Here is a 15,277-nt window from a genome sequence, read left to right as displayed (position 1 = left end):
AGGCTGGTGTCAGAATTCACCTTTTTTTTTGTCACGTGTTCACTGACAGAAATGTAACTCCATTACATTACGTTATTACTAGAAAGAACATCACAGGCCTGTGCACAGGATTTGATGTTGCAAGCCTTTATGCAATAAACTAAGGTGAGCAATCACACATAACCCTAATTCAGCTGTCAGAAGAATGATGCAGTGTACCACAAATGGATTACTATATAGGACATTAAGCCATGCTGCCATAAATCTAAAGGAGTGCCAGGTAGGTGGCAGCCCCATCCATCAGTTTATCTCATCTTAAAGCCCCTCTCCACTTCAGGAACCTTCAGTGGTGGATATCTGCAGGAGCCATTTCATATCCAACATGTTGTTTGGTGCTGTACTCACAGTAGTGAGTTTGAATCTTTAGGAAAACAAGCCTGAAAGCTGCTCTCGTCAATATTTTTATTATACGTGTTTATGTATTTTAATCAAATATTAATCATAGATCACAATACTTGTATGTGAAAGGGGTCGCTCCTGACCAACCCACAGATAATTATCACCCAAGTCTGCAGTATCACTCATCCTCTGCAGAGCATTTTGGCTTCATTCAGCTCTTTTTGTTTTTTTTAGACCCACTTTTGATTGAGTCTCTCTGCACTCCTCAACTTCGTTTCCAGCAACATCAGGCAGCTGCTATGAGCAAAACACACCAAACGGCAGACAGACGCAGTTAGAAACTAGATGGTGAACATTGTGGAGCATTAACAATCGAAAGTTGGGGGAGACCAAAAACAGAGCTAAAAAGATGGTAAATTATTGGAGTTATTCATGAGTGCCCATAAACATGACTTTTCATCAAGCCATAGGTACTTGTAGGAAGTGACTCGTAAAAATGATACGCAAGCTTTAAACAGGGCTGATCTGTTATTCCGTCTCTGGACTACAGAGCAGTAGTGGATTTATCTAAGTTTCTGGCACTCTACTTTCGCAGCCACAGCTTGAACCTGCAGTGAAGACGCATTTAAACGGACACTGGCGGTGACAAATCATCCACCTCGAACCCTGACAGCGTGGGTGACAATAGGAGCAGCGGTGTCCTCTCTTCCTGACAGTGAACTGTCATTTGTCATCGCTGTGAGTTGAGATTTAGAGCACAGAACCAATCTGCTAATGCAGCTCAGAGGAATAATCGGAGTGGGCTGTAAAGTCGAGGACAAAGTCTCATCAATATGAGTAAGCTGTAATGCAAGCCTGACTCACCCCCCCGCCTTCTGAAATATTTTTTATTCACCCATGTTGTTTTTGTTAAAGTGTGGGCCTTTGGAGTCTGATGTGCCAAAGTATGCAGTTTGGCAGGCTGCTGGCAGGGCGTTAGTTCTATATTAAGTGCAACCGGAAACCCATTAATTAGTGCACCCAGTATACTTTTCTTGCCAGACCTTGTAGGAACAACCTGAGTTGAGTTGCACTGTTGTTGGAGGAGGCCCAAATCTGCAAGCCTCACACAGTCTCTTGTTCAACACCTGCTGTGCAGAACTCTGCCTGTTCCTGTATTAATCATTTAGAGGAGTTTCACTGTCTACAAAACTCATACTGGATATTTTATAGTATTGACCAAAGCAAGCAAGAAGAACAAGTTTGAGTGTAGCAAGGATTGCCGATTGAAATATAGTGTCTGCAAGTTGATCGTCATACTTCCCAGAAACGAAAGAAAATCAATAGTTGTCTGGAGGACTGAAAAAACACATTCAAAGGAAAGCAGAAAAAAAGTGAATACTGTGTGTTCAACCGATGTGATTCAAAAATTATTTTAGAATTGAGAGGGCCAAACCATGTCTCAAAAACCAAGTTATAGCCAATAAATTCAACACCGATCCTTACCAATAGTGGGACTAAACATGTAAACTTTGTCCTGGGGGTGGCACTAGGGGAAAGACCTGGTGGGCCAATAACTACAAGTTAAAATAAGTAAGTAATGCTTTATTTATATAGCACTTTTTAAAACCAGAAATGTATTCACTTGGGATCGCAAATGCTCACACTGCTCATAAATTGTACTAACTGAATACCAGTTGCCTGAGGCGACACCCACATACTGTAATAAACGGCCTCAGGGGACCTAATCCACTCTCTGGCCAACCAACGTCCCTTGCAAAGTCTTTCTGCAGCACTGCGGAGCAGAACCCCGTGGGACAACAAAACCCTGAACTGGCCTCATTAATTCTAAATGAGGCTATACACAATAACTAGGCTATTCCCAAAGCAAGCTTGAGTCACACAAAAGTCACTCCACCTTTGTTTCTCTCTTTTCTAATGCAGATTTATGTGTGACAATAAATCACTGCAGTCCTACTTCATCTTTCCTCGACTAATGACCTTTGTCATCTTGTCCATTCCCAACCACTTACCTTTGATCTTCATCATTCCTAGCTACGGACCTTTACTGACTCATAGCCATCCACCTTCAGTGATTCCTAACCACTGACCTCAATCCATCCCAGCAACTGATCACCACTGACTCCCATTCATTCCCAGCTATACTGACCTCCATCCATTCTCAGTCATGGACCATTGATTCCTAGCCACTGACCTTCATCCTTTCCTACTGACCCTCCACCACTAACCTCTTTCCATTCCTTCATCCATTCCTAGCTTATGACCTCAATCCCATCCCTACCCCTCGAATCTTATACATTCCTTGACCTTCATACATTCCACTGACTTCCTTCCATTCCATTGCTACTGAGCTCCCTGACCACATCATCAAACTCCACCTTTAGCAGAAGGAAAGGTGTCTCACAGCCAGCTCATATGAAGAGATACGTATTTCCACTGGATGGTTGGAATACCAAAATATAATAATAATGATATCTGGTTATGACTGCATACTGTACCTGGTCTCAGTTGCTTTGAATTACATCATTTACAAGGAATACATGTCTCATTATTACATTAATGAATTAATTATTAATTCATATATTTATTCAGTGAAAACACTTAAGATGTTATGGATCCTATTCTATAATTGTTCCGAAGAAAACATACGTTTGAATGTAGAATGCATTAGTCATCCTTCGTTGACTTACTTCCAATTTCCCTGCGAAGATAAATGGTTTCATTTTGTTGCACTTATGCCAAGAGTAAAGATAGACGGGCAGTCTGTCATTGCATATTTCAGGGCTGGAGCCTTTCCAAAGACTGCTTCATATTCCCAGGCCTTTTTACTTGCTGGGGAAAATTAGGAACATGGTGTCCTGGTACCTGGCCAACACACTGACTGATGCTGATTCACTTACTGACCTCCAACAAGACAGGCTGTGGTGCCATCACGTGGGAGATGTTAAGATTAAGGGTGATACTTCTATGGATAACCTTCATGTCAATAAATCCAATTGAAAGATTGATGGGGCCTATACAGTAGACGCTCTATATGCAGTGGATCTGAATCTGTATTCGATAGACATGGTTCTACAGTCAGCCTATATAGTTTAATGGTCCTATATGGCGTAGAAATTGTGTCAGCAGTGATTCTTTGGTAAAGTAGTCCTTATGAAGGAGACAATGCAAATTCTATGGATGTCCCCTAGGAAGGTCATTTGTCTAGTAAATTGGGTGATGTAAGGAAAATCAATGGAAACATTTCCATATATCTAATATCACATATGCAGTATTATATTGGGTACATTTTTACCACTCAATTTGAGCCGGCTGCGTAGAAGCATTCACGTTTCTTAGATAATGGTCAACAGGCGACAAGTGTTTAGGGTTACTGACACATTCGAAGGCTTAACATAACGTAAGTATTTATTTATAAACTTAGAATATTACATTGTTCCTTTGATAAGGCAGATTATATGAACTCCAGAAAGATGATGATACTGTAAAACATTCCAGCTCTCATAATGACATACATTTACAGTGAATTCATATAATAAATGACACAGAATTTCTTTTAGACCCACCATGATACAACATGAAGCATAAAAAATAAATAGACGGGCTTAAAACGAAACCCTCTGTTGGAAGGATTCTCAATTTATTACATGTCAGAGAATACATTATAGCCTAAATACTCAAAAAATGTAAATACTGTATTAGCGCTAAAACTTACTATCTGACACATTAAAAAAACCATTATGTGCATTACTACAGCAAAGAATCTTGCAGCCTGTGAGGCTAACTAGAGCTACCTACAGATGTCTAACAGACATTGGAGGACAGTACTTTAGGCAAATATGCTAAGTCACTTAATTTAAGGAAAAAATACTACCAAACAAATAAGCCATAGTCTACAGCCTATATGCAGCTTTGCACTGCCTAACAGCACCACAACATCCATTATAGTCTAACTACATACTGGTAGTGTGTCAGAGAGACATGCCAAGGAAGATCAGCGAGCCAATATGGTCTGTGTTGTGTCACCAAACTCTAAATAATTTAACACAACTGTGTGTCACATCTCAGGAAGGATTTAAAGTTTAAACATCTCTGAGGTTTAAACAACGTTTTAGGCTGGGAAAGAGGAAGAGGTCCAAAAGTCAAAGCAGGCAAATACTTTATACAGTCCCATAAGTAATTACCGTTTTGGCTAAATACTAGTGTACTAGAAAGGTGTGTGGCCACATAGCTATCGTGCCACTGTAGTTCTAACTCTAGGCCGACTATTCTGCTTCTGCATTACTGTTTCTAAGTCATCTACAATCAACAGAGATGGGTGTGGGAGTTCTTTGTGCCTTATTGCTTTTCCTGTTTATTCCACAGTCTCATTCCCTGAAGTTGCACTAAGTTAACAGTCAAGAGGAACCGCCTCGTGCAGCGCACGGTCGCCCTCCACCGCTTCGGCGGCGTCCCCAAGCTCTGCGTCCTGGCACGAGAGGGGCGCCTCGCATCTCACCGGTCGGACGATGACGCACGGCCTCGCGGGCTCCCCACTCGCTCCGGCGCCGCGCGCAGGGCTGCGACTGTCGCGCTCGTATTCCTCCTGAGCGCGCAGGATCTTCCTCTTCCGAAGCTTCCTCTTGTGGAAATGGAACGTTGCCAGGGAAACGAGGACGATCCCCACGAGCACGGCCACCAGCACGAGGAGCGCGAGGGTGGAGGAGAACGGTGGAAAAAAGCTGAGCTGCTCCGCACAGGTGGCGTTGTGGGCCTGGAAAACCCCGTGACAGCGGTGCAACGGCACCGACAGTCCGGAGGCCTCAGCGGTTCTGGCTGTCATCCGGTCCACCTTTTCTCTTGTCTCTCTGACCCCAGTACCCTTCTTGCTCTCCGGGCTCAGCGCGGTAACACCGGCCCGCGCATGTGGTTACCTGCACCGAAAAGAGGACACATGAGATGCGCTCATCCAGCACCAGAGGAGACTACTTATCAGAACAATCAGAAACCCGCCCACCCATACTCATTAGCTAGTCCAGCTGTATCAGTAAAACCAATCTCAAACAATTTACATGACCGGTGCGCACCATTTGACACTAAATCACAATGTTAGATAAAACCTGCCAGCGTTTAGAGCATATGCTCATGATCATTGTGGAAACAAAAGATGTTGCAATGAATATAACATGAGGTAGAAGTAGGGACAATACATCATCTATTGTAATGTGTAGGCCTACAAGATGTAGCTAAACAGAAGCCATTCTTTCCTGTACTCCACAAAGCAGCCTTTTTATGACACTAAATGTCAGAGGATAATGTTGCATCTATGCATGTAAAAGAAGGGAAATCTTACCTGATGAAATTGTCAGTACGAGGCACAGTCCGTGAGTGGAGAGCCGATGTGTGTAAATGGGAGAACAGGATCACGGTGACGCATTTCATGCAATGAGATGCTGCTGCTGAGCTCCGATCACTCAGGACGCTTTGATTGCCGCAATCCGCTCAGTGTGCAACCAGGACAGCACTGCCCCCAGCTAAATACTGTGAGTGGGCTATCGGGGAAAATCCCTCAGTATGCAACAAAGTGCGTTTTAAAAAAAAACGCGAAAAGAGCCGTGGTCTGGTTTTTACCCAGAAAAACGTCCCCTCCTCCGACCATCCGCTGCTCCACTCAGCATCTGAATGAAAAGCTGCAGCTGCATTAAAGGTCCCGTATAGTCAGCTCGCGGGGCTGTTTTTTTTCTATTCAAATGTGGTCCATGTATTGCCAACACCTGAGTGATTATGTTCCCCTCTAATTACTATATTGATAAATGCGTTTTCACTTCATACTTTAATCAAATAATGAATAATGTAAATTCATTTTAATATTAGACCCTGATCGGTAACCACTGGCATTCCTAAGGGTGTGGCCAGTCAAATGCTGCATGAATGGAAGCGTTTAAGCCTTATTACGAGGGGGTTTAAATAATGTCCAGCGGTCGTGCAAAAACTAAGTATAGGATTGTGCCAGTTATTAGGTTTTCACAGAATCTTAGACAGGTAAAGTTGATACGTTTCCCAACTTTAGATCTGAAAATTGCTTTAACATCAGTTTGATATGCTGTTAATTTCTGCCTAGGGCAAACAGTCCCAATTTCGTTAAAAACACTATAAAATCTCAATATTTAGAACACATGGGGGGTCGTCTCCCCCCCCAATAAAATTACATTACCAGTGCAACTCATACATTCAACAATGCCTCTTGCTATGGTTGCAATCTACCATAAAATAGAAAGAAGATGAAGCAATGATGCACAACTGAAGCAGGAGGTATCATAACATGTCCACCATAAATTGGCAAAAATGTGTGCATAAAATTCACCAGAATGCAGGAAATTAAATGCCTGGCGCAAAAATGTTTTGGACTCCCCTCCTTTAATATGTTTCCCTCCCAAATGTTGAAAAAAAATGAATTAATTAATAAACGTTAATCTCCATGGATTTAGTGTCGTCATGAAATGTTGTATGGAATTAAGGAAATGATCTAAATAAGAGGCTTCATATAACTGTTAAGTACTTGTTTTCCCATTAAAACGATGCACTCTTGAATAATACTAGCTCTCACTTTTACTTTTGGTGAAGACATTAAATCTTTAAACAAAAAAGCCACAATTAGAAAACCACTAAATCGAGCTCAGCTCCTCCCTGACTGGAAGATTGCTGCAGGCTGTGTGACATGTATTCCAAATATAGAAGAAGTGTGGGCATTGAAGAGACATATCAACAATGAGGCCACACCTTGACCTACCTTAAAGCATTGTGAGGACATACTGTGTCTCTTCACTTTCCCATACAACAAACATTATTTTCCATTTTGTGTTTTTATGTCCGAAGTTTCTTGATATCATATACGGTTGATGATCTGCATCCCGATTCCACACTACATACTAATTCTAAGCCGGTTTGAGTATGTAGCGTGTTCACACAGGAAAAGTGGTAAAGTTTATGCATACTAATAAAGGCAGATCTTTGAAGGTGGTGTTGGTTGATGAATCACAAATGAAATGAAAGGATCCTCACAGCTGTGAAACATTAAAACACAATTCGGATGGAAGGAAAACAGCATTGAGACACAGCAGAAAACAAGCTATCAAACAAGCAATTCAATCTCTGCAGTTTCTATTCGTGAAGTTGAGTTGGCAATGATGTTGTAACCCATGTGACCCTGAGTCAGTAACAGCCCAGCAGTGTGCTACATAATGTGCCATGACATTTCATACATTTTGCAACGTGAACATTTTCTTTCAATTGCTGGGACGATAACCTTCCAAAACAGTGAAATAATGAATTATGATGTTATAAACCACAAGTGTTTTAGGGTCCTTTAATCTTTCAAACTCACAAATCTGTCGCTCAAACTGGACTTCCAGGATTGTGTGGTCCTATCTTACTCAGTAGGCAATTTGAGGGGGGGTGACCTCATTTCTTCCCTAATTTCCCAATGGCCAGTTTGCCCCCTTTGCTGGGACCGAGGGGTTGTTTAGTTTAATATGAGTCTGCCTGATTTATTGGTCCTTTATCTGACTTAGGTTTGTGCAATTTAGAATCTATGGCTCCCAACATGGCTCTGAAATATCAGTAGCCTAACCGTGCTGTGTGTTGATAAAGCCATGGCGCTGTCCGTGGTGCTGAAGTAGCAGAGAGATTTGTAATTGGGATTTTTTGAGTCACTTTTGCCTTGCGTCTTTAATATTCTCTCAACTATATAGCTTGCGGATAAATCAGGTACTAATCAATCGCCTACAAATTAACTAACTTATTGTACCTGAAACAACACAATCCCACAAACGCAGCCCCTTGCATAGAACATCCAATAAGGTTTCGCCAAACTCATTGGGATTCATCCTCTGGGAACATTGAAGGCTTGGAGCAAATTTCAATCAATCAAACAATGTATGAGATATTTCAGTCTATAGGGGCCACTGTGAGGAAGGCGTGGCATTCAGTGGTTCATCCAGAAAGGCATGAGGAAGTGCGAGATATTGTCAGTGATGCTCTGCAAGCTGCATCTCCCACCCGCAGATCAGAGCCAGCCTTCCTGATGTTAATGTTTGTCGATTCTGTTGGTGTCAGCTGCTGCCACAGCACACAGAAGAAGACACTGACCACCACCAAATAATCAACTGCCAATCAACTGCCAGACAGGAACGTCGATATTGAACAATTCTGCAAAACCCTGTATTACGTTTAATAAGGCCTTTTTAATTATTCTAACTTTCTACAATACCTGTGCATGGCAACTACAGCATGGTTAATTAAGGTGCAGGAAAGATTATGAAAGCCACTGTTTGGTTTGTCCATTCTGGGCTACCGTAGAGACATGCCGGTGCAACACGGCGGATTCTGTGAAGAGAACCCGCTCTCTATCTAGATACCCGTTCTAAGGTTTTTTAATTTCTTAATTCTTAATTTCAGGTGATTATACGCGAATGAAAACATAGTTATGAATGTTATATTCAATATCTGTTTATAGATCCCCTGAAATGCTACACACTGGCCCTTTAACAAAACCAATAGTGAGAACCCAGACTCACCACACGCTCATCCACCATCTCACTTTCCACCTCGATACATACAAGATAGTGCATGACATGACTGTGTTTGATAAATGTGACATTTTTTATTGATGTATGTGTCATACAAGATTATGTTATAGATTTTTCTATTCCAGATGTTTTTGTTCATGATGAGTTTGCTTTAAGTCTTGAATTTATATTTATATATTTATATTACACTGACGTGGCTCATCTGTTGTTTAAATGATGTCTAGTGGAGGGCAGCATCATGCATAATGCAAACACTGTGTATTAGTAACAGATAAAAGCAAAGAGGAACGTTTAATCAGATAAAAGTCTGTGTTTTTTTTTAAATATATTGGCACCACGAAGCGTTTAGGATTCTCACAGTAATTTCCCTGTCCTACTTGTGAACATGCTCCATCAGCAGCGGGGCTCCATGAAAAATGAATGGCCTCGGAGGAAGAGAGGGTCCCTGGATGATGAACTCACTGAAGATGAGTGCATACTGAAAGATTTATACAACTATTCATGCACAGTTTAAAACCTGGCATATGTTTTAGGGCTGTTAAATGGAGAGTGATTATTGCACTTATTTTAATATTCACACAGGTCCGCTGCAGTTTTCCAGGTCAAACTGACCCACATTAGACCACCTGACCGTCTTTGCAGCTGTGGCAGGAAACCCTGGAGTAGCAGTGTATAAAGAGCCATGGCCTCTTCAAACAGATTAGATCGCACAAAGTGTTTTACAGCCGTGTATCTTTGTAGTCCATGATTAATCGTACAAATGGAGATAATGGTGCACACATTCAGACAGACTGTCCTTGAAGGCCCTTGTGGTGTTGCCCTCTAGTTGTGCACACAAAACTTGACAGACTAGTTGTGTGAGGAATGAAAAAAAGGGCTTGAGAGAGAAGTTTAAACCCTGTCCAATTTCACACCTCTGCACACTGTGTACGTGCCCATCACCGAACAGCAGTTGGTTTTTTCTGTGCTTTTTCCGCTGCCTGCTGAGGCTGGAAACAAGGTTGATGAGAAAGTGAACAACAACGGTGAAGTTGAGCTGAACGATGTTGAAACACTGTAGAGCTGCAGGGAATTATTCTCCGTGGGTTTGTTACACTTATAGTCATTTCATCGAATATAAACATGTTTATTATGGCAGCAGTAAATGATTTTTATGGATCTCTATAAAGATTGTAATTTTCCAGTAGTGAAGATCTTTTACTTAAGTAAAACTAGTAATACCATGATGTACAAATATCGGTTACAAGTAAAAGTCCTGCATTCAAAAATGTACTTAAGGAGAAGTGCAAAAGTATAATTAATATTAAAGGGTTAGGGTTAGGGTTATCACATTAAAGTACTCATTATGCAGAATGGCCCATTTCAGAATAATTTATATTATTGGATTATAATAACTGATCCATTAATGTGTTCATCATTTTAATAATGCAGCTGATAAAGGTGGACTGCTTTATATACTGCTGGTATCTTGTTAATTTTCCCCAGGGAAGTCTTATTTTATCTTTAACCTATAATAATGCATCATAATTTGTATTTGTTGATTATATTCTGTATTATGAATCTCACTGCGCTATCAGATAAATAGTGGAGTAAAAAGTACACAATTTCCCTCTGAATTGTTGATTAGAAGTATGAAGACCTTGACTAAATGTCCTAAGTTACTTTCCACCACTGTCAGTTTCGTTATAAACTACAACGGTTACCACATTTGTCTCTTTCCTAATGACGCATTATGTATCTGCCTATTGAGCCACTCTATTCTCTTCCAGTGCCAGGCCACTCTGACTGCAGCTTGTGTTAATCAGGATTATTAACTGTAATGAGAAAGCTTTGTGGGTCTGAATGCTAAGCATATATTGATGTACACGCTGCTGTCCGTTCAGAGTGTGTGTGTATGTGTGTGTGTGTGTGAGACGTTGTGCATCTTCATATGAGGGAACTGATATCTTTAAAGCTGCAGGCCATCTCCAGGCAGCAGCAATCCTCTTGATATTCCCTCCACGCACACACCATTGCTTTCCCTACAAGTCTCTTGTCAGCAGAATTTCTAATGAACTGCACAAAATCCAGTTTTATCATGTATGCACTCATACACACACACACACACACACACACACACACACACACACACACACACACACACACACACACATGCCAACTTTCCTTTTGTGGCCAACAGAAATGACTTCAGGAACGAATGAATGAGGCACTGGGAGAGGAAATGTCTCTCCACAAACAGATTTTTCTTTGTTTTCTTAATGATGACCCTGTCACCGAGCGCTCGCGTGTGACAAAGTGTGTGGATTTATAATTTGAGGATTTTACATTTGTGCCTTCTAAATGAAGACAGACATCCTCCCTGCTTTGTTCCTCTCGTAAATGGCTCTATTTGATGGTGACAGCGGAGGTAGAGAAAAGGAGAGGAAGGGAAATGACATGAATTGAACCGTGGCCGTTGCATTAGCCACAACGTGACCAGGACCCTACCCGCCTGTAGAGATTGAATACATATTTGAACGCTACTTGAAACATGTCTAGCTGGAAAACATTGGAGTCGTTCTAACGAGAAGTCTTGTCACAGCCAGTATGGACAGGAGAAATCAAACTGCCACTAATAACTCTTTCAACATAAATTCTTGTTGTCACAGTGTCTGAGAGGTGTTGATTGAACTCTTCTCCACGCCGGAGGTCTCTCCATCTAATTGGTCACACACATTTCTCGACACCTTTACCACAACACTCTTCACACAGTTCTCGTATAGCTCCACAACGCACTACCGGGTAGTTTAACTGGTAATAATACAATCATTTATTAGTTAATTTTATATTTGCAAAGCAACGAACATTTTTAATGAAAGCACAACATTTCCCTATATTCTCTATAAATATAGAGTATCAGAAAATGAAAATACTATGGAATAAATGGAGAAGTAAAGTAGCCTACAAGTACCTCAAAATTGTACTTAAGTAGCCTACAGAGCCTGATTAGATATAGTTACATTCTACCACTGTATATAGCATAGTGTTAGAATGTTATTACTGAGGCTTTAATGCATAAACTGCATTTTAATGTTATTGAGCTTAAGTTTCTCCTTGTTGAATCATTATTGCCAATATTATAAAATCCCCCTGGATTGACCTGATTAGCAACTGCATTTTCATTGAAAACATCAAAAACAATTGAATATTAGATTTTATAATCAGAAGACTTTGGACCATTAAAGGGTTAATTTCCACAGTTTCATACTGAAAAACATTAGATTTCATATGTCTATAAATATATAACTTCTATAAACATCCTGTTCTTCACAGTTTGCTCACTGACATCGTTCTATCGATCTTTTCTTCCTCCTGTGGATGGTACATCAGCAGCAGCAGCAGCTCACCTTTTCCACCCACCTCCAGGCACTATGAGCATCATCAGAGCCCTGCTCGCATTTACACACAAGTTCACATGATTAAACCCACACTTTGCTCAGAAGTGATCACACCCTCAGTTGATGAACAATTCTGTTCCTAAGCAACTGATCCTCTCCGTGTGTGGGGTTTGCATGTTCTCTCTCTGTGTCTGCGTGGGAAATCCTCCCGGCGCTTTCACTTTCCTCCCACAATCCACAGACACGCAGCTCAGCTGGAGTGAACACTTTAATTTACCCCTACGAGTGAGTGTGAGGGCGAGTAGGTGGATGCATGGGTATATGAGTGTGGGTGAAAGACTCCATCCCTTTGTGACAACTAATATGGAAATAAATGGTGGAATGACGAACGCTCAAATGTCTCATGCAGCATTTCTCCATTTTTCCTGCATCTGTGTATCGGGGATAAGAAAAGTTATATCCCCCCCAAGCAAATGTATACACGTTGCCCCTCTGTATGGCACAACAGAGCTGGTCTAAAACTGAAAAGGTCATCAATGAGGGAGCAGGCGTTGCTCAGTAAATCCCATGGTAATTTGCCAGTTAGATATTTATTGTTTTGAGGACATGGTGGCACTGGTGGAAATGTCACAGGGGGTCAGCAGTATATTTAGGAATCCTCCTCTCGGGACCATGTCAGGGGCATGCATCTTTGCCCTCTTCCTTATATTGCTGCTGGTGTTATTGCTCGACTGCTTCGTCTAGTCCGATATTTCTATTGCGAGCTCCTTTTCAAGCCAATCTTCAGTTACATTTTCACCTCAAGTGGCAGCGTTTATTTCAATTTTCTATGTACTGTGTATCCTTGCATTTTCTGAAATCTTTTGGCATAGTAAGAGATAATTAAAGATAAAAGTGACGCAAATAGTCAAGAACATACATATAAAAGGAAAAATATCTCTGTTTTTAAAATGAAAGCTGTACAGTTTTGTGCAGGAATCTGCAAACAATCACAGAATATTGTATGGAGAATATGTGCAATCAAGTGCTGTGTTTGTGGTGAGAGGTTTTGGTCTGTGGTGAGTGACTCAATAGTCTGAGGGGTAGGGATATACACAATCTTTCCTGTCTACCTCAAGGACCTGGAGGGACGGCAGATTGCAGACAATCACCCAAACAACAATTTTGCATGCAGGTTTTAAATTTAAATACATGAATTATTCATTTGTGTGAACTCTTTTTCTCTCCTCATGAAATCTGCCATTATCTGTAGAAAAGGGAGATATATTGATATATAAATACAACTTTATTTTACATGTTGACTATTATGAAGCAAAACACCATGGCAATTTCCCTGTAGTGAAAACCTACATGGAAATAAACCTTATTTGGATTCTGGATATGTGCCCTTGAATTACTTCATTTGTGCAGGGGGGGGGGTAATTTAGCCACTTCCCATTTCATTGTCTGTGCATGTCCCTGCCAACCAGCATGGCAATCTGGCCAGTAGGAGGGATCTGGTGCTCTTGACCCAAGTGTAGGACAGACTGCTAGATGGAGCCAGCAACTATCACCATCCTCAGAATCTGCTGCTGTTAGTGTGGCAAGTTAAGGACACACTCATTCTGGGTGGTTTTGTCCTCTGACTGTCCTCTTCCCTGTTTTAATAGTCAATGATGTTGTGACATATCCTGTTTGTTCTGCTGTTGACGTTCCTCTCTTGTTGTCTTGAGCCTGGAGGCTTTAGTGTACAGAACATATCTCCCACTCTTGCTCTATCTCTCCCTCCACTATCAATTATATTAACAGCAGCCTGAAGCTTCCTCCTAGCATGTTGCTCATGTCGTGACAGGAAACGTTATGGCCTCTTGCTACACCATTGCATTGCACTGGTAACAGAGCCGACTCTCTATTTCACTCCAGGCTTTGCCCTACGATCCAATTTGTCTTTCCAACACCGGACATTTTTTTTTTTCTGGTGACAATGAAGTATTTTCATGGCCGTGCTGATGTCATCACATTTCAGTTTGTCCCTCATCTCCCAGGGCATAGTGAAATAAATTATACAGCACAATGGAAAGGATGGATGTTCTGCAGTCAACTTGAGGCCAATTTTCCCTAACATGAGTTGGCTTTTGTTTCTATCCAGCAGATCTACAACTGAATGATCTGCCAGCATCCTTTAAGAAATATGTTTTCCTGCTTTCTTCTACTCATGTAAATTATGTAATACCATCAAGAAGCTGGTGGAGTCATGTGGTATGCCAAGTTTACCCCTAATTGACACAAAGGCCAAAAATAGCACATCAGGCATTCCTATGCTAATTGTGTGTCATATTCAAGCCCCTATGCATTTTATAACCACAGACCATGTGAATCCACCAGAGAGACACAGGCCTTAAATGATAAATCGATTTAAGTGAGCAGCTCAGGCTGAAATACGTTTGACAGGCATGTACTCATGCATGCAGCCCGGGGCTTTGAGCTTCCCGCAGGGACTGTGGAGAGCGACTGTGGTTGAATGTCTTTGTGTGTACAGAGAGTGTGTTTGTTTAAGCTGCTCAACTGTCTTCTTGAGTCAAATCGTAGTTGTTGGAATTTGTAACAAAGTAAGATGCTAATGTCTATTTTTAATTAATACTTACAAGTCCATATGTAGGCTACATTAAACGTGTCAGGAACAGTCCCTACATGCCATAAACAGCCACTGTACCAGTAAATTATATATTTTATAGTTTACATTTTTAACATGTAGATATCTATCAAATATGAATCTAAGCACGATGTATGCACTATATATAGAATCATATCCACCAACCTCATGTATAATACAACCTTTTACATTAATCATGACATTACCCTTTGCAGTCTGTACCATTGCATTAATGTCTTACTGTTTCCAAATTCCATTGTTGGTTATTTATTGTAATTACTGGAGGATATTTACAAGATGCATTTCACATGTAAGTACATTTT

Source organism: Pholis gunnellus (genome assembly GCF_910591455.1).
Source record: "Pholis gunnellus genome assembly, chromosome: 13".
In the NCBI taxonomy this organism is placed as follows: domain Eukaryota; kingdom Metazoa; phylum Chordata; class Actinopteri; order Perciformes; family Pholidae; genus Pholis; species Pholis gunnellus.
This window is presented reverse-complemented; position numbering follows the sequence as displayed.